Here is a 27,432-nt window from a genome sequence, read left to right as displayed (position 1 = left end):
CAGAAATGGAAGGATGTTATACCACCTGTCTGTTTTTGGAGGAAACAAGCACACATACTTCAAAAAGAAAGCTTTTGGATTTAGAGGAAACCAATGCATCTCTACTTTGTTGGGAAAAATCGGCAATTGCACAATCCCTCTATGGTGATAATTTAGAAACTTAGGCAGACACACAATTTTTTCAGGGCCATCATGAATCCATTTATCTCTATAAGACAATAATATACATAAGGAATGAGCTGATTGAGTTAGTCAATAAATACTTATTAAGTGCCTATCATGTGCCAGGCACTGTGCCAAGCTCTGGAGGTACAAATAAAGGCAAAAGAGAGTCCTTATGGACTGGGGAGACAATTAGAAGACAACTATGTACAAAGTATATATGAGATAAATAGAATATAATCACCAGAGGGAAGGCAGCAGAATTCAGAGGGATTAGGAAAGGCTTTCTGTAGATGGGGGGCCTTTAGCTGGGAGTTGAAATAAGCTCTGAGGTGAAAAATGAGAAAGGAGAGTATTCCATATGTGAGAGATTATGTGGTGGGGATGGGTGGGTAAGAAGACTCAAAAAAACAAGTATTAGAAAGAAATGGATAATGAGAATGGAAGTTTGTCTTTGGTCTCTAAAGACTTGCTTAATTCCAGTCAAGCCCTAGAAAAAGGGTAGTCTTAGGCTTATATTTTATGCGTGCTTATGGTCTGAAGACAAACACCCTAGACTAGAATCTGTACAGGTCCTGGATTATCCTTAATCCAATGGACATACAGCTAATTTGTTTGGAGGTTGATCCAGAAATTCGTTACCACTCAAGAGACTCTGGGATCCCACTGCCATCCTGGAGCTGAAAAGAACAAAATCCCTAGGGAAATCTTGCATTTCTGGGGTCCTTGAGCCTGTCAATGGCCTAGCCACTAATCTAGTTCCCTAGACCTCCAATGTATATGGAACCTACAGGCTTCCACCAATCTGGATCATAACATAATGACCAGCCAGAGGTGGACTCAGAGGGTGGATGTGAGGCAAACCACCATCATGTTGCTCTATTTTTGGACTTTCCTCATGTCCTGCTTTAGCTAATCATGGAGGAGATCTAAAATGACTCCAGGGACCGCTTATACTCATTTGCTATTTTATTTGACCAGCAGAAGAATTTTATTGAGTAGCTTATTTGAATAAACTAAAGCAATCTAATGTTTAGATAGAGAAGGGGAAAAACATGTTCTAGTCAGAAGTCTTCTTGAGAAGTTAAACCATAAGGCACAAAAACCTCCTGAAATTTTTGGAATTGTGAGTCTTAACCTAAATTTAGGGATAGGGAGTGTACATGTGGTTTGATTGATACAGAGAATTTCTGGATGAGACCATTCCCACTCCCAGCGCACGTAAGCGTTGGCTTAGAGTCTTCAAGGGTTCCCTAAAGTCACATAGCCAATATATGTTAGAGGCTACACTTGAAACCAGCTTCTAAGGTCTGCTCACTATCTACATACCAGTAGTGCCCAACTCAAATAGAAGCTGTGGCCACTAAACTATACAAAAGCTTTTCTGTGGGCCTTTGAAAACCACCTACTGATATTACCTATGTTATATTGTATTTTTAAAATTGTTAAATGTTTTTCAGTTACATTTTAATCTGGTTTGGGCAGCACATGGAAGTGTTGATGGTTGTGATACACCTGCTGGAGTGTGTCTGACACCCTAGTACTCACACCAGTGTTGCAGCCACTCTCATTCTAGGGTCTTCTCTTCTTCTGTCTGAGGAGGTTAAAATTCACAACTTAGTTCTTCCCCACCATCAGGTTGTGGTCTTTTAGCTTTTATTGAGTAAGAACAATTTCCTTTCTTCCTCTTCTGGTTTCTTGAGGCTCTTAAGAGGCAGAGCTTGGTGTACTCTGGGGTTGAGGGAGAGACAAATGAAGACTTTGCCACTTATGTGAGAAGGCTTCCTCTTCCTCCTCTTCTCTTTCTTCTCCTTCCTTCTCCTTTACCCTCTCCTCCTTTTCTGTCTCTTTCTTCCTTCTTCCTCCTCCTCCTTTTCCACTTTCTCTTCCTCATTTATCTTCCTTCTTTTCCTTCTTGCCCCCTTCTTGTTTTTCTCCTTCCTGTTGCTCCTTCTCCTTCTTCCCCTTTCATTATTACAAGGATGAATATAAGGGAGACTTCTTGAGTGTAGTTCCCTGCAAGTGTGTAGGAGGAGATGGGAGGGAGATGGTGTGCTGGTGTGAGGTGACTTTGGAAGCTACAGTTGGTGCTATGAGTATGGTAGTGTGGAAGGAGAAGTGGTAATTGTGAGTTTGTATTATATATGTTCAGTGGGAAATCAGAGGAGAGAGAATGGCTTTACTGGGCACGTATTTAAACAGTGCCTTGAAGAGAGCCTTCCACTGTTGAGTGTAAGACTGGAAGCCCTTGGGGATACAGGCTTACCATGGTCTGCCTTCTCTTTCTGTCTGGTTGCTAGTACTCCCTGATGCCCAAGAGGTGTTTGAAGATATGGAGCAAGCAATTACAAAAGCTAGAAGATCCAATTTTGTTTAGTAGTGTAATTCATATAAATCATGGTCGCCTATACTCACTTCTGTGTTTTTGTTTAAGGAAAAAAAGAGGTAAATACTTGGGGCATGTGGTGGCAGCAGAAGGATTAGATAATATAGCACTAACCTTTTATCCCCCTTCTATATGCCTTCTCAAGGCCTTCATTATCATCATTGTCTATGAACTCCATGTCCTCTAGATGTTTTCTTTTTAATTCTAGTTCATGCTCTCATTATGTTTTTCTTAGAATATTGCAATAACCTCCTCACCGGTCACCTTGCCAGGCTTCAATTACCTCCCTTGCTAATTAATCCTATTCATTGCTTTCAGATTAATTTTCCTAAAACACAACTCTAATCACATCACATAATTCCATTGCTCAAAAACCTCCTGTAGCTCCCCATTACTGTAGAAAATCTGGATTCCCTGGCGTGGCATTCAAGGTCATTTACAACCTGGCTCCAATCTCTCTTTCTAGCCTGATCTTGCACTGCTCTTCTACACCACTCCACACTTTAGAGAGTTTGTATCATATGATCTACACCAAATATATCTTGTATTTCCTTCCTCCACACCTTTGCACTTTCCACTTTCGATACCTGGAATTCCCTCCCCCCATTCTGATCTGCTGAAATCTTACTCCTTCAAGATTAAAAAATTACTTTCTTTGTGAAGCATTCCCCGATTCCCTTAGTCAGAGGTGATCTCTTACTCATCCTGATTAGTTTATATGTCTTCTACTTCAGATATAATATTCTAATTTTCATTGTTTATAGGCAGTATTACACTGCTAGGCTTGTATACAGGAAGACCTAAATTTGAATCCTGCTTCTGGCATTTACTAGCTGTGTGATGCTGGGAAAATCATTTATCTACTAAGTTACCAACAAGTTGGGATTTTCAATGATGAAAGGTATTTCCTACATTTGGATTTTCCTACCACGATTGAATTATAGACCTCCTGCATTTCATATAGTTTCTATTACAATCATGAGTGTGTGTGTGTGTCTTATCCCTACTAGATTTCAATTTCCTTGAGTCCAGAAACCGATGCTCATTCATCTTTGTATCCTGAGCAATGGCAATGCCCAGAACATAGGCACCTGATCAATGTTTATTGAACAAATGGATGAGCGAATGAATAGATTTCCTATTAAAGAGGCAAAAGGCCAGAGGGCTCAGAAGGAGAGTTCTATAGGAGTAATATTGCAATGAGTTTAAGGCAATGATTTTTTCCTTATTCTTTTAACAGTACTGTTATGTTCTTAAAACATCATTTTTGTGCCTTTTCAATTACCCATAGTTTAACCCTGTTACATAAAATCTGGGCTCTCTTGTCTAGCTTTTAAGGTCTTCCATTAATTGCTCCCCCTCTATCTTTTTAGCTTTAACTTGTCCAGAAAGCATGACTTTCTTTCATTAGACAGATCTAACCATTGGCCACCATGACTATGCTTATCCCCAAATCTTTCCATTCATCATAATGTCCTCTGTAGAAGAAATAATTTATCCTTTTATCCCTAATTAAATCTTTCCCATCCCTTGATACCCAGAACAAGACCCAACTTCTCAGTGTTGCATTCCCTGATGACCATTGTAGCTTATTCTCAACACTTCTGTTTGTTTGGTTATTGTATTTCACTTGTTTTACGTGTGCTACTTATATCTCCCCATTTAGTTTGTAAGCTTTATTAAGAACATCTGTACACCTCATAACTTTCTTTTTTCCTCATAAATTTCAATATAGGGAAGGGTACTTAGTAGGCACTTTGTAAGTCTTTTTTGATTAAAGGGAGGTCCGATGTTGAGCAATATACATATAAGGTCTTGGTTCAGAGAGAAGCTCAAGGCCCTGTGCTCATTCTGATGACCGTATGTGATATGGAATATCTCCTTTCCCTGCTTTCTTGATCCTCATCTTCAAGAGGAGGTGCTGTGGTGACCCATTCTTTATTTAACACACAATATTCACTATGCTCAGTGAATTAAAAAGCTTTCACCTGCAATCCAATCAAAGCTACAGTGGTGAGGCCCAGGGTATATGTACCTTTTGTAAAATATAACATTGTATGGAATTAACTTGTGCAAGGAGAGATTGCCTTTCCTTCGGCAATGAGATTCACCAGAGCAATGAAGGGGAAAACCATGAAACAGCTGGGTGGTTTTATTTGGTGTCTGGGGGATGTTAGTGGAGGCTAAGAAAATTTTATTTTTCATTGTGCATGTGAATGTGCATGTGAATCAATGTGCAAAAAGATTAAAGAGTATTTGGTGAGCTACAGAACGAGATGGTGGGTTGAAACTCAATATTTCATAGGGAAGTAGTATAACAGTGGAAATTTCCTTGGACCTAGAGACGTGACAGTCTTCATTCCAATCCTGGCTCTTGCTAGCTGGGTGATGATATATCATCCCCTACCTAAGAGTCTGAGTTTCATCATCTGCAAAATGGGAATGAGTATATACTACTTACCTCATAGTGCACTATATAAACAGGAAGTCTTTTATTGTTAATAGTGTTTTTTGCTTATAACACTTCTAAAAACATTCCCTTCCAAGCCTGATAGAAGACCTATAAAATGGAGATTGGGAGGTACCTTAATTATTAACTATACAACTGAGATTATTTTGAGACTCTTTTTAAAGAGAATAAAGGGAAGGTTACTATAAAAATATTTTTGCTTGCCCTTTGGGAGAATAAAAGCAGTGCATATAATTCTGCCCTTTAAAAATGTCCAGATGCACAGCAGGTGCCTTTGCCTGGGTGGAAGTTGTTTGTTGCTTTTTAGGGAAGACAAACTCTTAAATGATAGTTCACTATATTGGAAGATATTTCTCTATTTTTTGGTTACTTAGGATAAATAAAGATATGCTACCAAAGCACTTTCCCCAAAAAGATTCTAAGTATTTCATAGAAATAATTTAATTCATCAAAGAGATGGGCAAATATTACTAACTGACCTATACAGAAAGAAGTCAGAAGAAAATTCCAAATTAATATTACATTGAGATTGCTAAGGAGGCAATATATGGTAATTTACTTAACATTGACACTCTTGGAAACTTTCTTTCTATTACCACATCACAGCCACCTGTTTGGTGGGAATCTTTGTGCCCCTGGTTTGACAGGGCCATAGTCTGATGATAGATACTGACATATATTGGCAGCAGTATAGCTGTCTGGTTCAGTTGGCTGTCATTTTTTCTTTTTCCATGTCTTGAAACAAGCTTCTCTAGAGAATAAAATGTCTGTTATCTAAGATCTCCCAAGACTCAAACAGAGAAGAAAACAGACAGAAGTGATAAGCCCTTTAGAAAAAAATATATAATGGTTAGAACCGTTATTAGAAAAGAAGTACCATGGCCAGAGGCAGCGGCTAGCTTGATTAGTATTAAGGCTGGGACAACATCATCCATCCTCGGGTAGTTCATAGGATCAATAGTTACACTGCTCCAATTCTGGATGAACGTGGGGATGGGGCCTGCAATTTCAGTGGGATAGGGGACCAGCAACAGAACAATGCCTTTTCTGCAACTTGTAGTCTTAGAGAATTGAAAGGATTCAAAGGAATTAGGTAACTTATCCATGGTCACACAGCCAGTATGTGTCAGATGTGGACTTAATTCCAGGTTTTCCTGACTTCCTAACTCTCTGCTATACCATATCATTGTGGGGGAGAGTATCACCCAGCTTGTTCAAGGAAGAGGAAGGATTATTAGTCATTGACCCTAGATTCAACTAGGGTGTTAAACTTTTGTACATTTAGTTTGTTTCTTTTGTTTACTAAGTAAAAACAAGACTCAGAGAGGCAAGACCTCTTGGTGCAGTTATGCTGTCTTGAATTCCAAAGGAGAAATTCATAGTTAAGTTTGTGTTTCTTCCTTGGTATACTGTTGGCAGCTGGGGGATACATAAAGGTCCTTTTCCTCTTTCTTTGATCTATTTGTGGTATCTTTGGATCAAAGGGAAAACAAAGGTTATAGTTTTAGGGACATAGCTCCAAATTGCTTTGGAAGAGGTATTCTTTTAGTATAGTATTTTTTTCTCAATTACTTGTCAAGACAATTTTTAGCATTCATTTTTACAAGATTTTGAGTTCTGAATTTTTCTCCCTCCCTCCTCTTTTAAAAATGGCATAGAATTTGATATAGATTATACATGTGCTATCATGTAAAACATATTTCCAGATTAGTCACAGTTATGAAAGAAGAGAGATCAAAAGGAAAAAACAAAAAAGTATAAAGAAAGTGAAAAAATTGTGCTTTGATCTGTATTCAGAATCCATCAGTTCTTTATCTGGATGTTAACAGCATTTATTTTGTGAGTCCTTTGTATTTGTTTTGGATCATTGTATTGCTGAGAAGAGCTGAGTCATTCATAGTTTATCATCAGAAGATGATGCTGGTGCTATGTACAATATTTTCCTGGTTCTACTCATTTCACTTTGCATCAGTTCATGCAAGTCTTTATAGGTTTTTCTGAGACCATCCTGCTCATCATTTCTTATAGTAAAACAGTATTCCATCATAATTATATACCATAACTTGTTCAGCCATTCTTCAATTGATGGATATCCCCTCAATTTCTAACTCTTTGCCCCTAGAAATGAACTACAAATATTTTTGTACATATAGGTCCTTTTCCTTTTTAAAAAATGTTTTTTGGGATACAGACCTAGTAGTGGTATTGCTAGGTCAAAGGGTGTGCATGGTTTTATAGCCTTTTGGGCATAGTTCCAAATTGCTCTATAGAATGGTTAAATCAGTTCACAACTCTACCAGCAGTGTATTACTCATTTTTTTCCCACATCCCCTCCAACAATTGTCATTTACCTGTTCTGTCTTATTAGCCAATTTAATAGGTATAAGGTAGTACTGCAGAATTATGTTAATTTGCATTTCTCCAATCAGTAGTGACTTAGAGTGTTTTTATATGGCTATAGATAGCTTTGATTACTTCACCTGAAAACTGATCATGTCTTTTGATCATTTATCAACGGGGAATGGCTCTTATTTTTATACATTTGACTCAGTTCTCTATATGTTTGAGAAATGAGGTCTTTATCAAAGAAACTTGCTTCAATTTTTTTCACAGTTACTATTGCTAACTGTATTTCCTACTGTCCTATCCCCCTGTCCTATTGTTCTATTCTCTCCTTTCACCTAGTTCCTCCTCAAAAATGATTTGCTTCTGACTACCCCCTCCCCCAATATGCCCTTGCTTCTATCACCCTCCCCACCTTTTCTTATCTTCTTACCCTCCTGCTTTTCTGTAAGGTAAGATACATTTCTATACTCAACTAAGTGTTTATGTTATTCCCTCTGTCCACCAGTTTTGATGAGAGTAAGGTTCACTTACTCCCTGTAGCTTTCCCTCTTTTCCCCTCCACTGTAAAAACTTTTTCTTGCCTCTTTTGTGTGAGATAATTCGGTGCATTCTGCCTCTCCCTCTCTCTTTCTCCTAGTACATTCCTCTCTCACTCCTTACTTATATTTTTTTAGATATCATCTCTTCATATTCAATTCAAACCTGTACCCTCTTTCTATATATACTCTTTCTGACTACTCTAATAATGAGAAAGGTCTTAGGAGTTACAAATATCAACTTCTCATGTAGGAATGTAAACAGTGTAACCCTATTAAGTCTCTTATAATTCCCCTTTCCTGTTTACATTCTTATGCTTCTCTTCAGTTTTATATTTGAAAATAAAATTTTCCATTCAGCTCTGGTCTTTTCATCAAGAATGCTTTAAAGTCTTCTATCTCATTGAATGTCCATTTTTCCCCCTGAAGAACTATACTCAATTTTGCTGGGTAGGTGATTTTGGGTTGTAATCCTAGCTCTGTTGCCCTCCAGAATATCACATTCCTAGTTCTCTGATCCTTTAAGGTAGAAGCTGATATGCTGATTGTGGCTTTATGATACTTGAATTGTTTCTTTCTGGTTGCTTCCGATATTTTCTCCTTGACCTGGGAGCTTGCCCTGAAATATTCCTGGCAGCTTGCATTTTAGGGTCTCTTTCAGGAGGTGATATGTAGATTCTTTCAATTTCTATTTTACCCACTGGTACTAGAATATTGGGGCAATTTTCTTCGATAATTTCTTGAAAGATGATGTTTGGGTCTTTTTTTTTGCTCATGGTTTTCAGGTAATCCAATAATTTTTAAGTTATCTCTCTAGGATCTATTTTTCAGGTCAGTTCTTTTTCCAATGAGATATTTCACACTGTCTTCCATTTTTCATTCTTTTGGTTTTGTTTTATTGTTTCTTTCTTGATTTCTCATAATATCATTAGCTTTAGCTTTCACTTGCTCCATTCTAATTTTTAAGGAATTATTTTCTTTAGTAAGCCTTTGTACCTCCTTTTCCATTTAGCTAATTCTGCTTTTTAAGGCAGTCTTCTCTTCATTGACTTTTTGGATCTCTTTTGCCATTTGGCCTGTTTATTTTTTAAGGTGTTATTTTCTTCAGTATTTTTTGTGTGTCTCATTTACTAAACTGTTGACTCATTTTTCATGATTTTCTGGCATTGCTCTCATTTCTCTTCCCATTTTTCCTCTACCTCTTTTACTTGATTTTCAAAAGCTTTTTGAGCTCTTCCATGGCCTGAGACCAATTCACATTTTTCTTAGAGTCTTTGGATGTAGGAACTTTGACTTTGTTGTATTATGAGTGTGTATTTTGATCATCCTTGTCACCAGAGTAACTTTTTATAATCAGAGTTTTTTTCTGTTGTTTGATCATTTTCCTAGCCTATTACTTGACTTTTAGCTGTTTGTTAAAGTAGGGCTGTGCTTCTGGGGTGGATGGCACACTGTGCCAAGATTCAGGGATTTTATGTAGCTGTTTTCAGAAATACTTCAGAAATACCTGTAAGTTTTCAGTTCTTCTAAGGTAGTATGATCTAAGGAGAGGTGTTTGCTACTCTCCTGGCCTGTGTTCTGGTCTATGAGTGACCACAAGCATTCTTTTCTGTGAGGAAGATTCCCCCCCTACTGTGGCCACAAGCTCTGCTATGTTAGTGCTCCTTCTTACCCTGGGACCGAAACCCTGGACTGTGACCCAGCTCCAAATATGGGCAAAGCAACAGAGTCCTGCCTCAGTGCTGGCAAAAGATCACTGCCATCTCCTTCTGACCAGTTGTTTGACCCCCTTACCATCTGTGGGCTGAGATCTTTGGAAGCAACTACTGCCACTGCTGATTCAGTCACTACCAAGGCCTACTTCTAGTTTGCTTGGGCTGGGGCTGTGCTAATGCAGCCTGTGCTGGACTGCAGCTGACCTTCTAAGCTGTCTTTGGCGTCTATGGACTGAGAGGTTTGGAAACACCACTGCTGCCAGTGATTCAGTCACCCTGAGGCCTGCTCTGGGTTTGCTGGGGCCCAGTCTGCTCTGGAGCAGCCTGTGATCAACAGTGCTCCTCTCTCACCCTGGTGCAATGGACCTTCTCTGTTGACCTTCCAAGTTGTCTTGGGCTGGAAATTTGTTTCATTCTGTCTTTTTGTGGGTGCTGCTACTCTAGAATTTGTTTAGAATCAATTTTAAAGGTATTTGGAGGGGATTTTGGGGAGAGCTCAGGAGAGTCCCTGCCTTTACTCCACCATCGTGGCTTCATGTTTGATTGATTCTTGATGTCTCATAGAGTCATTAATTTCTAGTTGCCCATTCTATCTTTTAAGGAGTTGTTTTCCTCAGTTAGCTTTTGTGTTTCCTTTTCCATTTGGCCAATTCTACTTTTTAAGTGGTTTTCTAAGCTGCTGACTTTTTTTTCATAATTCTCTTGTATCACTCTCATTTCTTTTCCAATTTTTCTTCTACCTCTCTTATATGAATTTTAAGCTCCTTTTTGAGCTCTTCCATGAGTTCTTTCTGGACTTCAGACCACTTCCTGTTTTTCTTGGGGTTTTGCCCATTGGTGTTTTGACATTGTAACCTTCTGATTTTGTTCCTTTGTCTGGCCTGTCACCATAATAACTTTCTATGGTCAGATTTGAAAACAAATTTTTTTGCTCACCATTTTTGGTGGGGAGAAGGGGGGCCCTTCTTTTAAATTTGAACTCTGTCTCTAGGATGGAAGGGTCTCCGTCTCAGGCTTCTTGTTCCAGAGTCTGCAGGCCCTGGCTATTTACCTAGTGCTGCACTGATGTTGCCCTAAGGCCCCTGAGGGACCTTCATGTCTGGTGCTGCGTTGAGGGGGTGGCATGTGGGGTGGCTGGTGCTGCTGGATGCCCTAGGGGTCTGGAAGCTTACTTAGTGTTGCACCAGGGTCCTAGTGTTGGTATTTGGTGTGTGTGTTGACATGGATGGGATGTTTCTGTGTTTTCCCAGGGTGACACTGAAGCATATGACTGTATTGCAGTTGGTGACTATCTGTTTGCCCAGGGCTACCCTGAAGCATGGCAGTTCTTGGGTATGGAATCTGCCCATTCCCCTGGCTATGCTGAGGTGTGTGTGTGTGTGTGTGTGTGTGTGTGTGTGTGTGTGCGCGTGTGTGTGTGTGGTGGAATTTGCCTACTCCACTGCGGTGTGGCTCAGGATCTGCTGCTGATTTACTGAAATGCGGCTTGTTGCTGACTTGCTGGGATGATTCCTGTCCTGGACTGTGTTCCCTCTTTACCTGAGTGAGACAGACCTTTCTTGCTGATCTTCCAAGTTTCTTAGGCTCAAAGATTATTGTCTTATTGCTGGTTCTGCTATTCCAGGATTTGTTCTGGACTATTTTATGGTTGCTTGGAGGTGAATATAGGAACATTACAATGCTTTACTGCTTACTCCACCATCTTGGCTCTTGGAAGTCTCTTCTAGGAGAGGTATTCTTAACCAAACAAGGGATAGAGGAAATTAGAGAAAACAAAATAGATAATTTTGATTACATGAAACTGGAATGCTTCTGCACACACAAAAATTAGTGTGCCAATGAAATTGTCATGACTGTCCTCAAATTATTGTAGCACCTCAGTGTTCTTCCTGTTATCTACAGATCTCCCTAAATAAAGTAGCTGTTAATGGCCTTATATTTTCCATTGAATGTACACTACAGAACAGGAGTAGGAGTTATATGTTTAACATGGGAGTCTTGCAGCACTAAAGATATTTTGAATGATATAGTTATAATGGCAATTTCTGTATGAAAAGAGCCTTAAGTGGATCATTGTTTTTGAGATGAAATTCCACACCTCCGTAAAGTTGGTCACATTGTAATAAAACTTGTGGCTCATTAAAAAAATCACCTTGAAGAAGGAAAGTGGCTGAGTGTGTGTAGGAATTTTTGTATCAAATTTATCAGAAAAATGTTTGGTATCCATGATATATAAACAATTAATATAGATGTATGTGCGCATTTGGTATGTACATATATGTATTGTGTATATGTGTGTATATACAGACGTATACAGTCATATACATACATACGTATATATGTACATATTCCCCAATAGAGATGTGGTTAAATAATAAGAATAGTTCTTAAGAATTACAAACTAGTACCAACCATGTTAAGGAATGCTCCAAATCACTAAAAGAGAAATGCAAATCAAAACAATCCTGAAGTTTCACCTCATACTCTGAAAGTTGGCAAAGATGACAAAAGATGGGATTAGTCAATGCTGGAAAGGTTTTGGGAAGATAAGCACATTAGCACATTGTTGTTAAAGCTGTGAATCATTTTGATCATTTTGTAAAGAAATTTCACACTATGCAAATGAATTGATTAAAATACCCATATCCTTTGACCCATTGCTTCTACTACTAGACTTAAATTGCAAAGAAACCACCAATAAGAAGACAATCCCCATGTATAACAAAACATTTACAGCAGGACTTTTTGTAACAACAAAGGATTGGACAGAGAGTAGGTACCATTGATTGGGGAATGGCTAAAGAAATTGTAGTTAGTGAAAGTAACTAAATATTACTGTGCTTTAAGAAATAACTACTATGGTGAATTCAGAGAAGCATGGAAAAATCCACATGAGTTGATGCAGAATGAAGTAAGCATAGCAAAGCAAACAATATACACAACAAATATTAACAATGTAAATGGAAAGAACAACTACAAAAAACCAAAAGTATAATTTGCAAAATTATTGAGAACAAGCATGTTTCCAAAGAAGAGATCTGAGAAGAAAGCCCCACCTCATACTTTTGCAGAGATGGAAGATCCGCAAGTATTGTTCATTGAATATATTTTCACGTATTTTCAATATATTTATCATTTCTGCTGATTTTTCCTTTTCTTTTTCCTTTAAAAATGCTATTTGTTATATGGGAAGGCTCTCTGGGAGAGGTAGACAGAGGATTGCTGAGGGAAATTATGGTCATGTTGAAAAAAATCAATAAAAGCTTAATTTTAAAAATAGGCTTATGTGACCTTATTTAGATGGCTTAAAAGGAAAGGAACAGTCTCATAATAAAATTATAATAAAAAGGCACAGATTATTTTGATTAAAAAGTGGGGGACATGCCAGGCACCACCACTGGGACCCCAGCTGGGCACCAGATGATCTACCAGACCCTTATGGCATCCAGCAGTGCCAGCTGACCCCCATCCCACCCTCTCAACACGGCACCAGACATGAGGGTCCCCCAAGGGCCTTAGGGCAATATCAGTGCAGTGCTAGATAAATAGCCAGGGCCTGAAGACTCTGGCACAAGAAGCTTGAGACAGAGCCCCTTCCACCCTGGGATCAAAGATCAAATTTAAAAGAAAATAAAAAGCCCCTCCCTCCAAAAAAAGATGAGCCAAAACAGCCAAAAAGAATCTCATCATAGAAAGTTATCATGGAGACACAAACTCAGAAGAGGACAACAATGTCAAAAGAACCTGTGGGCAAAACCCCAAAGAAAAATAGGAAGTGATCTCAAGTGCAGAAAGAACTCATGAAAGAGCTCAAAAAGGAGCTTAAAGTTCATATAAGAGAGGTAGAAGAAAAATCGGTAAAAGAAATGAGAGTGATGCAAGAGAATTATGAAAAAAGAGTCAACAGCTTAGAACACTGCTTAAAAAGTCATATTGGCCAAATAGAAAAAGAGACACAAAAGTTTTCTAAACAAAACAGCTCCTGAAAAAGTTCAAATAAAAAAAATGGTACAAATGGAAAAAATGGGGAAAAAGTACAAAAGCTAATTGAGGAAAACAACATCTTAAAAGTTAGAATCAGGCAAGTGAAAGCTAATGATTAGGGCAAAATAGACATTGAAAGAATTCACCAGTCACCTCAGAAGAGGGATCCCAAAATAAAAACCTCAGGAAACATTATAGCCAAATTTGAGAACTATCAGGTCAAGGAAAAAAATACTACAAATGGCCAGAAAGAAGCAATTCAAATATCAGTGAGTTACAATTAGGATCACAAAAGACTTGGCAGCTACAGCACTAAAGAATTGGAGATCATGGATTGTGGAGGGCAAAGGAGCTAGGACTACTACCAAGAATCATTTACCCGGCAAAAAGTATACATAGTACTGTAATGGCAAGCAAAGTGGGATTTTTTGTTGTTTTTTCTTTTGGAGTGCTTCTCAGCACTAAGGTAATCAAGTGCCTTTGATTGAGACTTGCCTTTGTTTGAATCAAGAGTCTTTGATTGAATCAAGAGTCTTTGATGACCTGCTTAAGTCACAAGAAAGCTTAAGTCTCATGAGTTTGAGTCACACAGTTGTGACACCCTCTGTGTGCTGACCCTGAAGAAGTGTATATCTACTCTAAGGTTAGCATTTTACTTTGGGGGCTTACTCATTGGAAGAGCATTCATGTAATTTGGTCAGGTAAGACTCTGGATAGCCATTAAGGAGCCCCCTGGGTTTGAAGACCCAGATGTTAGTGCTTCTCTCTCTGATAACTATGTATGTGTTGCTATGGACTGACAGTTAGAAGCCCTGTCTGATGATTTGTGTTATTTGCTCTGTTTATATAATATCTGCTTGTAATTTCTGTTTGTGTTTTCTCTGAAGTTCAGGGTGCCGACTTTTCTCCCTGAACTAAGTGAATGATATATGTATGTTTAATTAAAGTAAGATTGTAAACTCCTTAAAGTTGCTTTCCTTAGAAAAGCAGATCTAAGAATCTGTGCTAGCAGCCCTCCTGCGTGCTGGTGTTATTGGTCTTATACCTCCACAATAGCTGCTCGTAACATTGTTGTTATAAATACATCAAGTAAAAATGGCCATTTGACAAAACAGAAAGATTTCAAGCTTTCATAAGGAGAAGACCAGAACTAAACAAAAAATTTGACCTCCAATATCAAGACCAAAGAAAAGCATAAACGGTAAAAAGGGAAAAGAAAACATAAGGGATTTGATAGAGCTAAACTGTTTACATCCCTGCACAGGAAGATGATAATTAGCTCTTCTCAGCAACACAATGATCCAAGACAAATACAAAGGACTCATGAAGGAAAATGCTATCCATTTCCACATAAAGAACTGATGGACTCTGAATGAAGATTGAAGCATACTTTATCACTTAATTTATACTTTCTCTTGTTTTTTTTCTTTTGATCTGTTTCTTCTTCCATAACTTAGATAAATATGTCTTATATGATAGCATATGTATAAACTACATCAAACTACCTACTATTGTCAGAAGAGGGGAGTGGAGGAAAAGAGGGAGAAAAAATTTGTAACTCAAATTCTTGTAATAATGAATGCTAAAAAAATTTCTTCTTATGTAATTATGGGGAAAATAAAATACCATTTAAAGCAAAAAAGTTGAAAATTGGGGAATTATCTAAAGCTTCACAAGAGACTCCTTGATGTAGTCATATTTTGAAAGAACACAAAGAAAATATGAATAAGAGAAGAAATCATGACATACTAAATATATATTTTTGGACAGTTACTTGACTGATGTATCAGACACATACAGTATCTCTTTAATTCATCAATGCAGTTGACAAACTGTCATATTATATTCTTGTGTTGAAGAGAGAAATGTGATCTGTATAATAATATATTTAGGTGAATAAATAGTTGGTTGAACAACTTTCTAAAAGATCAATGGATTGATTGTAAAATGGAGGGGATCTATCATGGCTTGTTAGAGAGTTCTATGCTTGTATCTAACCTAACATTGAAAATAAAATAAAAACCTATCATGAAGATATGATAATGGATAGCAGTTATATAGTGCTTTAAGGTTTACAAAGTAGTTTTCCTATATCTCATTTTATTCTTATAACAGATCTTTAAGAGAGATGCTATTAATACCCCCATTTTACAGATGAAAACAAGAGGTTAAGTGACTTGCCCAAGGACACAATAAGTGTCTGCAGAAGGATTTGAACTCAGGTTTTCCTGACTCCACGTCTAGCACTCTATGTAATGTGCCACCTAATGCCCATGACCAAAAGCTGGAGGGGAAGCTATGAGGTAGAATAATAGAATAAAACTGAGAAAAAAAGTCTAGACAGACTGGAAAGATAGAAGATAGAACCAAAACTTATAATATACAATTTTATAGGAAAATTTATGAAGTCCTATGTTTAGGTTCAAAACAAATCAACTGAACAAGTACAGGATAGAAGTGAAGGGATGTAGCTTGATATCAGCTTTTATGAAATGGACATGGGAGTGAGTATACCATTAACTCAGTGAAAACTTAGCAGGGGATCCCAGGTAAGGTAGCAGCCCAAAGAGCAAATACAAATGTGGGATAAATTAATAGAAGCATAGAGAAGAACACAACAATAAAGCTAATTGTCCTGTTGTATTCTCTTCTAGTCAGATCATGTCTGGAGTACTAAGCTCAATTCTTTATTCCATATTTTAAAAATGACACTGACAAAATAAAATGAATTAGGAAGAGAATGACCAAGACAAGGGATCTAGAACCTATGCCACATTAGAAATTGATGAAGGACCTAGTGTTATTTAGCCTGGCAAAAAAAAGATGAAGAAGAAACATCAAATGCATTTAAATGTTCCAAGCCCTAGCCTGTGGAAGGGTGACACTTTCTAAGTAGAACAAGAAAGAAGTAGAACCACTGGGGTGAGGGGGGAGTTACCAGGCACCAATGTTTAAATCAACATAAAAAGACTTTCCTTTTTCAACAAATAAAATTTCATTGATTTCTGTTGTTCTTACATTGTAACAGTTAAAGGTACTGCTTGATCAGAAATTATCTGCAACTTTAAGAATAGATAAATTTTGAATAAAGCACCTTTTAGGCAGGCAGAAGGAGATGGGAAGTTAAAACACATTACCTCCTTCAGCAGATCTGAAATCACAAAAACTGCAGCAGCCTTCACTCTGTTCTAGTCACACACCTGCTTAGGGGTCTGAATAGGTTAAGGCAGATTGAATCTTTTGCCAGATGCCCTAGTACCCCAGTTTTAGTCCTTGTTCAAAATGTGCACCTCAAACTGTCTCTTCCATTTCTCACTCCTTTATCAGTTCTGATCCTGCCAAGTTGCTTTCAATCATCTTTCTCTTCCTCTGTCTCTCAATAATTTCTCTTCAGATGAGAGGATATAACACAGACCTCAGACCCTCAGACATTTCCACTGGACTTTAACCAGCTAAGCAGTACCTTGGGGCTGAGTCCATCATGATGAACTATATTTCCCAGAATTCATACAGCTAGGTCTCAGAGTCTGTCCTTGGTTGCAGAGATTCTATCTTTAATACCTACCTGCCTACCTTCGAACATTTATTAACTTCAATGGCTGGGAATATACATATACATACACACATATGGAAAACATATAAAACATTTATTTTAATATATTGTATTGTATCATATTATGAACATTTCTAATATATTACACAGCATATATAATACATAATTGTTTATAGTTGTATTTGTATAAATATTTTGCAAGTCTTGTAGTTTGACTTCCAGATATTTTCTATCTCTTCCTTCTGGTTTTGTTAAAAATACACACAGGCTTTTTATGGATCTATTTTATTCATTCTACTTTGATGAATCTGTTGTCTCAGCTTGTTTGCAGATTCTCTGGTGTTTTCTAAGTAAGCCATTATATCATCCACATATAGAGATAAATTTGTTCTATTTCACCTATAATTATTCCCTTAATTTCTTTTTTTCAACTTATTACTATTTGTAGATTGAGTTTCTTCACAAGGTCTATGTCAATGAAGTCACAAGACCAGAACCTCCCCCCTCCAAATTCCATTGCTTACATTTCTATAAAGCCATTTGTCAAGTAATAGTTTACCTTATGTCAACCCTACTCTCAGAAAAAAATGAAATGCTTCACAAATTTGCATATCATCTTTGTTTATGTCCTAGACTAGTTTTCTCTAAATATTTTAGTTTTAGTGTATATTCCCTTATATTTTAGAGATTTATATACTTAATAACAGTAGAAAATATAGTTAGATTTATTTTATCAGTTACAAGTTAATTTAAAAAAGAGAGTTAATTAAAAAAAAAAACCTGTCACATAATGACCAAGTTGGTATTTACCTAATTTGTGCTTGTCATTCTATAGGTTATTTGAATGATGACATCTCAGAAATGTCATATTAGTACAAACCAATGAATGCAGTTTTTAACCTGGAGGGCAGATCACTAATAGAGATGTCAGTTCTCTCTAGTCTTCCAATTCAGTAGCTTGGCAGTAGCAGCTGTTTGGGTGAAAGGGTTCAGAGAAATTCACTTATCTTGATGGCTTCCTTCAAATTATAGTAGGACAGGGGACTGTAAGAAGCAAGATACTTTTTATGAAAAGAAATTTTCATCTTTTGACAATATGGAATGTACTTCTTGAAAGAGTAAAAGGAAAAAAGGATTTAGTTTTGCTTCTCAGTTGAAATGACAGGGTAGGGGTGGGAGTGGTGGTATTTTCCATTGCGTCACTTCAGATATTTGGCAGTTGTCTTCAAGTCAACATCCAAAGTGGAATTTTGAAGACTTAGAGAAAGTGCTCGAGAAAACTTTCTTAGCTGTGGAATTTAGGTATTAAATGCACTAATGAAACATTTGTTTAGTTTTAAGAGCTTTAACTTTTTAGCTATTTAGCTTTTATTTTGATGTGGGAAAGAAATGGAGATTCTCGGAATAATTTTTGAGAATTGTTTTTAAGATATAGTGTCATGCTTCTAGACTAAATAACTTATTTTAACTTTTAGGTGATTGAAGTGGAAAAACATAATTCTGCTACCTCCCTGTTTGACATACTCTTTTTGGCCCTAGACAGCAGATAGGTGGCACAGTGGAGAGAGTGCTGGGCCTGAGGTCAGGAAAACTTACCTTCCTGAATACAAATCTGGCCTCAGAAACTTTCTAGCTGTGTGACCCTAAGCAAGTCACTCAACTCTGTTTGCCTCAGTTTCTTCAAATGTAAAGTGACCTGGATGAGGAAATGGCAAACCACTCTGGGATTTGCCAAGAAACTCCAAATGGGGTCACAACTGAACAGTAGCAACAACAAAGCCACAAAGACCAGGTCTTACCTATTTGTAGATAGTTTACATGAGAAAGAGTATGGTATAGTGCAGAAGGGTAGCCTTGGAGTTAGAGAGACTATGACAATAGTTCAAATCCTGCCTCTGACCCATATTAGCTATGTGGCCTGACTGGTAAATGACTTACCTTCACAGTGCCCTCTTCAAGGCCAAAAGTTCCAAATGAGTTGATGATTTACGTTTAGTGGAGGGACTTTCCCCATTGGAAGTTAACACATGAAATCTTCAAAAAATAACTTTATTAATGTGAGAGTTGAACACAGAAAATGTTGAAATTTATTTTCTTTGACTATGGATATTTAATACAAAATTTAACGTGAGAAGGAGAGAGAAAAATCCTTCTTAATTGAACAACAAATTAAAATGAATGATAAGTAGAGTTTCCCAATTTTAGTCATTCATTGCTTCACCACTACTGTGGTATAATGAAAGCACTCCACTGGGCTTGGAATAGATTCTGCCACCAATTATCTCAGTGATCTTAATCAAGTCACAGGATCCGGCAATTAGATTTGGAAGGATCTAGAAAATGAGGGGATTGGTAATTTCTAAAGAGTCTTTTTTGCCTGAATGTCCTTTGATTTTTTTAAAAGTACTTTTTGAATTCCTGTTATGTGTGAGGGACACAAAGAAGTGTATTATTTGGTCCCTGACTTTAAAAGAAGTCATCCTTTAGCTGGGAAGCAAGGACATACCCAAAGCAAAACATAGAAACAAAACAATGGTTCAAAAGGAATCCCAAAGCAATTTCTGGTTGAATGCAGAATTAATCACATAGGTAAAATGATTGTAGAGTCATATTTTAGGAAGCGTATTGACAACTTGGGAGACTTGTCAAGAAAAGTATTCAGGGGCTTGGAGAACATTCCATGACAGGTCACAAGTTCAGTTTAAGGACCGGAGAAGAGAAGTCTTGGGGGGAAGGGGCACAATTATTGTCTTCAGGTCTTTGAAAGTCTGGCACACAGAAAAAAGACTTGGCTCATTCTGTTTGGCTCCAGAAGGCAGAACTAGGATCATGGGATTAGACAGAAATAATAAGAACGATAACAAATCATAAGTAGCATTGGTATAGCTCTTTAAGGTTTGCAAAGCATCTTACAAACATCTTGTTTGATTCTCATAATAACCATGAGAAATAGATGCTATTATCAACCCCGTTTTACAGACAAGGAACTGAGGCAGAGATTAAGTCATTTGCTGGATGCCTCACAGCTAGTAAATTTCTGAGGCTGGATTTGAATGTAGGTCTTTCTGACTCTAGGTCCATTGTGTCACCTACCTACTGCTAGCTAGGACAAGTGTTTTGTTTTTGTTGACAGTGGGTAGTTTTTTTTTTTGGAAAAACAAAAATTTCCTAAAATTTAAGCTGTCTAAAAGTATAGTGGGCTGCCTGAAGAAGTACTCTGTTCTTCAATACTAGAAAAGGTCTTAATCTGAAGGTTGGATGAGTGCTTGTCAAGGAATATTGAATAGGAGATTCATGTTGAGGTACATATTAGATTCACCAGCTTCTGTGGTTTCTTTAATTCCAGGATCCCATCATTCTATAAGCTCACTCAGTGTTGTACCAAGCAGGATGGCCCTCTGCCAAGCTATGTGGCCTTGTATAAGACCTCTTTCCAAGACATTTGATTCCATATTGCCTTGTGCATGGCAAAATGGGGTCATCATGATGGACTCTGCCCCACGGTACTGCTTAGCTGGTTAAAACCCAGTGGAAATGAGTCTGAGGGTCTGAGGTCTGAGGCTCGAGGCCCACCTGGCTTCATGTGGGGTTTGGCTCTACTCCCCACTCACAGACAAACATTTGGAGTGAAAGCACGTTGGCTCTATCAGCCCAGTGCCTTCTCCTGAAAATGACAAGAGCCTAAGTGTTGACTATACTTATGGTGGGTCGAACATCATAACCCTATCTGAGGGACTATAAAGGAATACTCTCAGGATTGAGACATGGAAAGGGTCCACTCAAATTGCATCTTCAATGAAGAACTTAGTGCATGATCCATCATTTAAGTAGGAAAGTGGAGAGGCTGATGACAGTTTAAAAAAGTATCTTTGTAAATATAATTAAAGGGTTGAAACTAGACCTCCTGAGGAAAGGTTAAAGGAACTTTGATTTAAATTAAATTAGAGAAGAAAATGATTATGTGTTTAATGACTGTCTTCTTATAAGTCTCATGGAATAGTGAAAAAGAGCACTGGGTTTGGTATCAGAAAATGACCTGGATTTGCATACCAGTTCCAACATTTACTAGTTGTGTGGCCCTGGGCAAGTCACCCCTCTGCCCAATCTTTTTGCCTCAGTTTCTTCAGCTGTAAAATGGGGAAAATAATGCTTATACTTCTTACATTGCTGTTTTGTTGGAAAGAAAATGCTTTGTAAATATTAAAGTGTTCTATGTGTTACTTGTTAAGTTTATGAAAGATTAATAAATAGATTGATGACTGAGACTTCCCACTACATTGTTTCTTCCCCCAGACTATCTAACTTCTTAGTTCTGAATTTCTTCTTCTAAGTGGAAGCCGCTCTGGTTTTCTACCATTGTCCCAGCCAGCTAAAAGACACATCCTTGGGTCAACAGAAACTTCTGGTTGGACATCTCTTGATTATTCAATCGCTTTTCTATTTCTAGGGTAATGAAGCATGGATGTGATTGAGTCCCTTTTCCACATGGGGCTATATCCTGAAGAGTGAGTGTTGTTACATTATAATTTTTTAAAAGTCATCAATAGAATTATTGATATCATAGCATTATTTCACCCAATTGGGCAAGGTTATTGCACCTAAGTGATGTTGCCTGAAGGTGAGTCAGTGTCTGTAACAACAATGTTACTTGCAGCTACTGTGGCTGTGTGAGACCAACAACACCAGCACACAGGAGGGATGCCAGCATAGGTTCTTTGATCTGCTTTTCTAAGGAAAACAACTTTAAGGGGTTTATAGTCTCACTTTAATTAAACATATATATATATATATATATATATATATATATATATATAGATAGATAGATATAGATATATAGATATAGATATCATTCACTTAGTTCAAGGGGAAAAGTCAGCACCCTCAACTTCAGAGAAAATACAAATAGAAATTACAAGCAGATATTATATAAACAGAGCAAAATAACACAAATCAACAGACAGGCTTCTAGTCATCTGATCAAGACATTACATACATAGTTACCAGAAAGAGAAACACCAACGTCTGGGTTTTTCAAAGCCAGGGAGCTCCTTAATGGCTAACCAGAGTCTCCACACCAACACTCTTCCGATGAATGAGCTCCCAAGCAAAACCTCTCCTCCTGTGGTTCTGACAGTTCTAGCTTAACAGTTACCCTCAGAGTATATATACCCTTTTTCAGGGCTGAAGGCTTCACACCTCTGGTGACCTAATTAGCAAAAGGGTGTGGGGCTTCCTACAAATAAAGGCAAGACTCAATCTAAGGCACTTGATTGCCTTAGTGCTAAGAGGCACTCCAAAATAAAAGACAAAAAAGTCCCACTTTACTTGCCATTACAATGTCATAGAACATCTTGCAATGCTTCCTTCCCTCCCATGAGTCTATAACATCAGAATAATTTTAGGGATTCATTAGAAGTTGACCTCTTTCTTTGGAGGTCACTTTATTTGTAGCTCAGGCAATGAAAAAACATTCCATCTAATTACAGGATATCTCTCTTGGTGTACAGTTTGGAAGCTTTGGAAACAGTTTGTATAAACTGCCTTGGATTTCATTTAAGTCACAGCATGTCAATTACCATATAGGATATGGAGGGTTGCGTGCATTTCTCAGGGGTCCAATGGGAAGAACACTGGAGTTGGAGTCAGAAGACCTGAATTCTCTTCCTAATTGATATATTGCATGACCTTGAGCAAATGTCTTCACCCTTAGCCTTGTTTTTCCCCACACATCCCTGCCCTCCCTTGCCCCATTAAAAAAAAAAAAGATTACAAACTAGCAGTGGGAAAAAAACTGCTTCTGTGGATGAAGAACCATAAAATGCGAAATGGGGGTAAGTAGGAGGAAACCATTGTTAAGCAGGTTTCTCCATATTCAGGAGCCAAGTACTTTTGTAGGCAGCTTCAAGCTGCACATGTTGGTGGAAAAGACAGCACATCATTTTAGAGCCTTTTGACATAATATGGAGCCCCATGTTTGGAAAAGAGCTTCATGTTTCCTTCTGAAAAGAGCCTAATGCTTCTGTGAATGACATAATTAAAAAGAAGCTTCCATAAATGACTTAATCTGGGCCATTGCTGAGAGAAGTTCAGAGAGGAGAATTCATTCAGAAGGCCCATGTGGTAGTGAGTAAGGGGGAGGGTTTTTTTAAGATGAATCTTAGCATTAGAGATGGAGATTGGGTAACCACAGATGGTAGAGGAGCTGACTCAAATCTGTCTCAAACAGCCCTTTCCGGAAACACAGGGCAAGAGCCTGAAAGTAATATTTGGCTATGAATAAAAAAGAGAAGGACATGTGAGAGCTAGGAGTTCTTCTTTATTGTCAAACTTGGGAAAGGTTAATGAAGTTTGGTTTGGATAACATGGTCTAGTAAAAAAACAAGATTTTTAGTGTCGAAGGACGTGGGTTCTAATTTCCCTCTGTATTCAAAGAAAAGTAAAAAGAGAGTAAAAGACTGGACTTTGCAGCAGCCAGCTCAACCTGGCTCAGAACCAATTGTTAAATTTTCAGTGTATTTATAACTTGGAAATTGGCAAACACTGTAAATCAGTGCTTGATTTATTGTCTTGTTGATTTTGAGACTCAAGAAAGTAATTGAGTAAATGTTAATAATGCAGATTTAAATTTTAAAAGTATGTTAAGTTCATAATTCCTCCCACTTCAGAAAGCTGGTTGTTAAACATTTACTAGCATGCCCTTGGAGAGGCCACATCCCTCCCCCTGCCTTTAATGAGTTCTGGTGACTTAACCCAGACACCTTAAATCTCAGGATAGCATGTCATTGTGGAACGGTTGCCAACAATCTCTGAAAGGTCACGGTAAACTTGAAAGGTAACGCGGGCATGGATGATGGAAAAATCTACCAGTAGACTTGTTTTCTATTCCTAGCAAAATTCAAGAATGAATTTTTTAAAAGAATGAGTTAATAAACATCTAAAACAGAAAGTAGCGATTGTTAAAAATAAAAAGAGCCGCATAACTTCAAGAACAGATAATGCCAATCTAACCTTATTTCCTAGGCTAATTGTTCTAGGGAATTCTCAAATATTGAATATTGGTTCCTAGGCACCCAACAAATCTCTTCTCCAGGCTAATCATCCTTAGTGCCTTCAATCATTCCTTATATGCCATCGACTCAAGGTCCTTTACCATCCTGGTTGCCTTACTCTTTCATAAAATGTTGTACTCAGAACTGAACACACTACTCTAGGTGAGGTCTGATGAAGGCAGAAAACAGTGGGACTATTACCTTCTATTTCCTAGAAACTCTGTTTCCTAATGCAGCTCAAGGAGTTTGGTTGTTTGTTTATTTTGGTTGCTATGTCACCCTGCTGGCTCATATCGAGTTTGCTGTCCATCAGCAACCTCCACATATTTTCGGACAAATTGTTGTCTCACAATTCCTCCCTCATCTTATCCTTTTGAAGTTGATGTTTGATAGGCTAATTAATAGGGTTACATGTAAAATCTTGAATGAAGTTTTAAAAATCTATTTGAGAAGTATAAGATGGAAAAGGTGTTGCTATGTAGAGTTTTTCTGGAAAAAAATAAAGGTTTTAAATATTGCAAGTTCAGAATGAGTCAATGGTACAATATAGGAAGCAAAAAAAACCCCGATGTGGTCTTTTATAAAAGTTTCAATAAGTAAACATCGGTGTATATGGGGGAGGTTACTGTCCCCCAGTTCTTTCTTGTCTTTATAAATGCCTAAAGTTAGCTCTGCATCTTTTCAGAAAGTCTCCTAGTTATGTCAAGTAGGACTCAAAGGCCCAAGATTCCATTTGACAATGGAATATGATGGAGGAACCTCTGAAAGGTCAAACACCATGCTGCAGCCCAGAGAGTTATGGGATGTGGAGTTAAGATATCTGTGGTGTGATATTCACCTCCTGTGTGATTACCCACACCAATGAGTTTATACACATGCATATACATGTATGTAAGTATGTATGTTTGCACATGTATTTACGTATGTATACACACATATGTACACAGATATATGTACATACATACATACATATGTGTATATGTGTGTTACCTCTGGACGCTTAAAACACCTTTAGGGTGATGGAATACAGTTTTGTATAAGACATTCAAATGAAACTGTCTCTGAAATATCTCCACCACAGACCCATCCCTTATGCAAACACTGACCCCTTGTTACATTTGGACAGCATCCAATGCTGCTACAAGACAGAAGATAATTGCTCAGGGATACAATAACATACATACTCTCATGCAGCCATTTACCTTCTGGTTAGTACACTTGGGAAGACACATAAAGATGCTCCCACATTAGGGAAGTTTCTCCTCAAGAGACCTAGAGAATTCTAATGCTCTCTTACCATGTTTCATAAGCTCACCTTGGTCTTGCTTTAACTTTATGAGTCATTTAAAGCTGTCTTACAGTACAAAAGTTGTAAAGCTTAGTTAAACCTTTCCAGCACTCGTAGCAAGGCCTCTTCATCCTTATATATCCTCAGCAGCATCAGGCACATTCTCCCCCAAAATGATGGTGCAGGGCAGCCCACCTGTGGCCCTTCTGCTGCTCTTTGCCTGCATGCTGAGCCAGCTAGCTACTCTTCCATAACCACTGGCCATGGTTCCCTCCTGGTCATTTCCATATCCCTATCTGTACATACATGGTTATGCAGGTAACCCTTAAATGTACTGGGAGATGACTTAGACAATATCTCAGCTAGGTTCTGGGAAGTTAGTCAAGCTAAATAATGGTAGTGGAGGAAATCTTAGGAGTATAGTGCCTGGTAAAGTTTGGGGAATATGAATATAAAACACTGAAAACTTCTACCTCTATTGATGTAAGGATCATCGAGAGAGAGCGTGGTATAGTGGAGTGAGTGCTGGACCTGGATTCAGAAAGACCCGGGTTTGAATCTGACCTTGGATATTTGCTAACTGCATGATTCTGAGCAAGGCACTTAATTTTTTTGGCCCTCGGTTTCTAATTCTGTAAAATGACAGAATTGGACCTGATGGCCTTTAAGGTCCCTTCCATCCCTAAACCTACAGTCTTGGGATTTAATGATTATACAATGAAATTTTCTAGAGGGAGAAAAATAATTTTGGACCCATCCTTAATATTTATCAATGGGAGGAAGAGAGGGTGATGCTGTGTTGACATGGAAATTTTCCCAGAGAAAGACTTATGTGAACTAGTCCAGGACAAAGAAAGTATCAACAGGAAAATAATATTGTAGAGGCAGCCAGTTGGTGCAGTGAAAGAGCACTAGGCCTGGAGTCAAGAAGATCTGAGTTCAAATTTGACATTACTAGCTATGTGATCCTGGGCAAGTCACTTAACTTCTGTCTCCCTCAGTTTCCTCAATTGTAAAATGCAGATAATAATAGCATTCACCCCACAGAGTTGTTGTGTAGATCAAATGAGATGATATTTGTAGAGCAGTTAGCACAGTGCCTGCCATGTAGTGAGCCGTTAATAAATGCTAATCCTCCCTCCTTCTAATAACTTTAGTAGTCTAAACAAAGACAATACTGAAAGGTAACGTAACTCAGATAAAATACAAGGGAAAGTATCAGTTCTGGAAGAATGAAGCAAAAATATGTAGCCTTTCTTTCTCCTAGAAAATGGCAAGTTTCTATAGTGGAAACATGCAAATGATTTCAGCTACAGTCTCCATATTAAATCATTTTGTTCAATTATTTTTATATGTACATGGGAAGCTATTATCAGAAGGGGAATGTGGAAACTAAATTGTTCAGTGAGAAGTGACTTATCCATCAAAGCAAAATGTGTCAATAACAAAGAAGGAAGCTTCCCAGAGAACTATAAGTATATTCTAGTGCTATATTCCAGGTTCCTTTGCTATAACTCCAACCAAAGGTTGATTTAAATTAGTTGAATAAAACTGGATCTAATTCAGGGTGGAACAGTCGATAGAGCTCTGGGCTTGGAGTCAGGAAGACTTGAGTCCAAATTCAGCCTCAGATACTTACTAGCTGGGTGACCCTGGGCAAGTCACTTAACCCATGTTTGCCTTAGTTTCCTCATCTGTAAGATGAGCTGGAGATGGAAATGGCAAACCACTCCAGTATCTTTGACAAGAAAACCTCAGATAGGGTCACAGAGAGTCAGACATGACTGAAAAACAAATTTCACTTTTTTGACTAGGAAATAGTCTGGACAAAGCCCATTCAGCAGCTCCAACGTCATTGCCTATATCAGCATAGAGTTAGTAACCTTCGAATCTTCCCAATCTTCTGTCTGAAGAAAAATCCATCAATAAATGGAAATTTTGAT

Source organism: Trichosurus vulpecula, chromosome 6 (assembly GCF_011100635.1).
Source record: "Trichosurus vulpecula isolate mTriVul1 chromosome 6, mTriVul1.pri, whole genome shotgun sequence".
Classification (NCBI taxonomy): domain Eukaryota; kingdom Metazoa; phylum Chordata; class Mammalia; order Diprotodontia; family Phalangeridae; genus Trichosurus; species Trichosurus vulpecula.
The sequence above is the reverse complement of the archived record's forward strand: the minus strand, read 5'-3'. Positions refer to the sequence as shown.